The sequence below is a fragment of the Capsicum annuum genome, chromosome 4 (genome assembly GCF_002878395.1).
Source record: "Capsicum annuum cultivar UCD-10X-F1 chromosome 4, UCD10Xv1.1, whole genome shotgun sequence".
Classification (NCBI taxonomy): Eukaryota; Viridiplantae; Streptophyta; class Magnoliopsida; order Solanales; family Solanaceae; genus Capsicum; species Capsicum annuum.
In genome coordinates, this window is record NC_061114.1 from 114,010,098 (window position 1) to 114,013,512 (window position 3,415).

The 3,415-nt window shown below is 37.5% G+C and overlaps 1 pseudogene; it reads right to left on the reverse strand.

Moving 5' to 3' along the window:
* The window catches only part of LOC107856435, a 6,770-nt pseudogene extending 3,949 nt beyond the window's left edge, over positions 1-2,821 (reverse strand).
* Between the last annotated feature and the right edge of the window lie 594 nt (positions 2,822-3,415).

The following is a 3,415-nucleotide window of genomic DNA, read 5'->3' on the forward strand; positions in this document are numbered from 1 at the left end:
TTTGCAAGTTATTGAGAATCAAAGGCTGTTCTTCAATACTACGACTTTCTGACTCGAGAGGATTAGGCATATGTATTTTCCATCCAATTTTCAGATGTCTTATCTCTGACATTGTCCAGATATCTTGTGGAAGATGCAAATCTCTTGTTGTAGAATTATGAAGAATTATGCTTTGTAGATTCCACAATTTGGCTAGTGAAGGAACTTCCTCAATATTTGCAGCTACATATCTCAAATGTACAAGTTCAGATATTACACGAGAGAAATCCTGATAAATTGAAGACACATCCAGCACATTAAGCAGCTTGAAATGTGGGATGTATACACAAGCTTCACTAGGATTGCTCGTAACAACCAAGCTGCGTGTTGTACTTGTAGTACCGCTCCCATGCTCCAGAAGATAATCAAACTCATACCAATTAATATTAACTGGAAGCATCAATCGTCGTTGATAATGTATGCCTTCTGAAGAAATGCAGTAATTATCATTCAAGACATGCACTGAATTCTCAATTTGAGCTTCTCTTATGCACAACTACCGTAGAAGATCGTGAATTTTACAAGTTCTCACCCTTCCATTAGCCCTTCGTCTACTAGTCAAAATTAGATTTCTATCAATTAACTCATCTAGGTTGATACAAGTACGACCACGAGGATGGAATTGAATGAGTGCGTAATGAATCCGCCCAAGGAAGTGCACAAGTGAGGTGTAAAAGAGGGCCTAAACACACCAAAATCAGCCTACACTACACTACACTACACTACACTCCATGGGCGATATTTTGAGGCTTTTCATTAAAGGGCCTTTGGTCATTTTGTATTCTAGTTGTAACCTAGTATAAATAGAACATTGTAGGTCATTTTTGTCTTAGATTTTGATGAATGATGAATGCTGTATAACATAGAAAGACAAAGTACTCTTTCCTTGAGGCAAATCTGAAACTTGTGTTCTTGCTTGGAATCACTAGTGTTGCATTCTTGCTTAGAACGTTGGGTGCTAGAGGAGGTTGAGGTCTCTCTTGTGCTCACCGAAGAGAGTAGGTGTTCCTATTATCATTGTATTAAGGGTCTAGGTGCTTGAATACACTTAGGTTCTTAGTTCATGAGATAGTGTATGTCACTCTATCTATCCTTTCTATTCTTGCAATCTTGTAACGTTTGTATCTCGTATTGTACCCGTTTATGTTGTTGTTGTTATTCCCATTGTTTAGTTCATCTTGTTCTTCATCTTCTTGTTGTTAAATCTAGTTTGGTGGCTGTTTTGGGGTTGAAACACACCTTTATATTTCGTTCTTCTTGTTGTTGTAGTGAATCCGAGAGTGGTCACCAAATAAGTCCACTAATAAGTCCACAGGTTCTACAAACTAGTGGACTGATTTGGCGTTTGTTTTGTGGCTTCCGCTGTCCATCCCGTATCATAGGTACTCCTCTGCCACCACTTCTAAACTTATATCGCATCTTGCCTTTATGAATTGCCCACCAATCCATAGGCTAGTTAACTTCGAAATGCCAATCTCCATATCTTCCAGGAAACCCTCCAATATAGAGAAAACAAGTCTTCAGATGTTGGGGCAAGTATCTGTAGCTCAACGAAAGAATTGCTTGGCATTGTTCAGAAACCGTAGCAAAGAAGGAAGTCAAATTTTCCTCAACTTTCTAACAATTATCACTCCCTGCGTCCATTTTTCCAAGAAGTCCAGCAACGACAACAATCGAGAGAGGTAATCCTCAACATTGTTGTACGATATGCTTCCCTATTTCTTCTAGTTGAGGAGGACATGGTTCTTCTTGGAATAGTCTTTTGGTAAATAGATCCCAACTATCATCAAAACTTAGAAAAGGCATATCATGAGGAGAAATATCAGGGCTTGCATAATCCGCTACATAGTTAAATCGAGTAGTTAGTAGGATTCGGCTTTTATTGTTATCATTTGGAAATATTCTTTGCATTTGGTCCCACGCCTCAGTACTCCAAAGATCATATATGACAATTAGAAACCTCCTACCCTTCAAACCTCTATACGCACTCTCCACTAGTTGATCATTGCTTTTTTTAGATCGTTCTCATCAGTCCTATCCCGATTAATTGAAGACACAAGTTCAAGAACCATATGTCTCATTAAATTCTTCAGAGATAGTAAGCCATGCATGTTTATCAAATCTATTACGGATTGTTGAATCCTCATAAATTTTTCTAGCAAGAATTGACTTACCTATACTGCCCATACCAACAATTGATAGGACAGTTAGCTCATCTGTTTGTGCAATGAGGCGATCAAGTATAGTGTTGAAGTCATCCTTCATCCCGACAACAATATTTTCCTCAACTATTCTTTTTCCTAATGAGGACGTTCTTGCTAATTCTGCACATTTTCTTCCGTGCTCTTTAAACTCGATCAGCATCAGCTCTTTGCTGAGAAGGTAAACTTCTTTTTCCACTTCTAACAATTCTTCATAAAACGATTTACAAGCCCTTTCATAATTCTTCATGCCACCTGCTAGAATGATGTCTCTCAGGCTTGAATCAACTCTTATCTTCTGCTCTGTTCACTACGCGTTTGATCCTCTTTTCTAAAGCTTTAAGAGTTTCGATATCATTGGTTTCTTTTATAGTATCCTCAAGGAAAACTTGCAGGGCCAAAAGGCTTTGATAGGCAGATGTAACACGTTGTTCTGTACAGTTTCTACAGACCAAACATTGGTTAGGTTGCAAGAGTTGTTCCAATGTATGCATTAGTGAAGAAACTGCAGCATAACCCATTTTTTTAAGAGTTTGAGAGACTAAAATTGGTTAAGATATTGTTGAATAATTGTTTGTTGCAGCAGCTTAATTATTAGGCTAAATTTTTTGTCCAAATAACAGGTGTACTCACTTTTTATCATTTTCTTTAAAGGTGTAGGGTCTCACTCTTTGTCATTTTCTTTGGCAAAGTTGATGGATTATCTATTGTTTCTTTGACAATGACAACACAATGTAGTCCATAACTTTATATTACAAAACAAGTAAACAAATTTGATTGTTAGCAAACATGACACATTGAAGAACTTTATTCATTTCAATTATATATCCACACTACTAAAATTGAAGGCTCCGAACATATATCTTATTCTATTTCTTCTTCAGACGAGCATAATCTGTAAGTTACTAAACATCTATTCTACGTATTATAACACTTCAAAACTCGCATTCTGCAATGACACAACCTTCCTTATAATACAGTTCTACAACAATCATCTCTTATTAGAATACAACTACTCTTGTTTTGATTACTATCAGTTTATTCACAACTCAGAATAAAACTTTCTAATGTTGCTGTGTGTGGCTGCTCCCCAGCCTGCCTGGAGCAGCCCGTCGATTTTCGGCCAAAAAAACACGCCTGGCCCCCGGGCCCACCCCAAAAACTATGTGCTACAG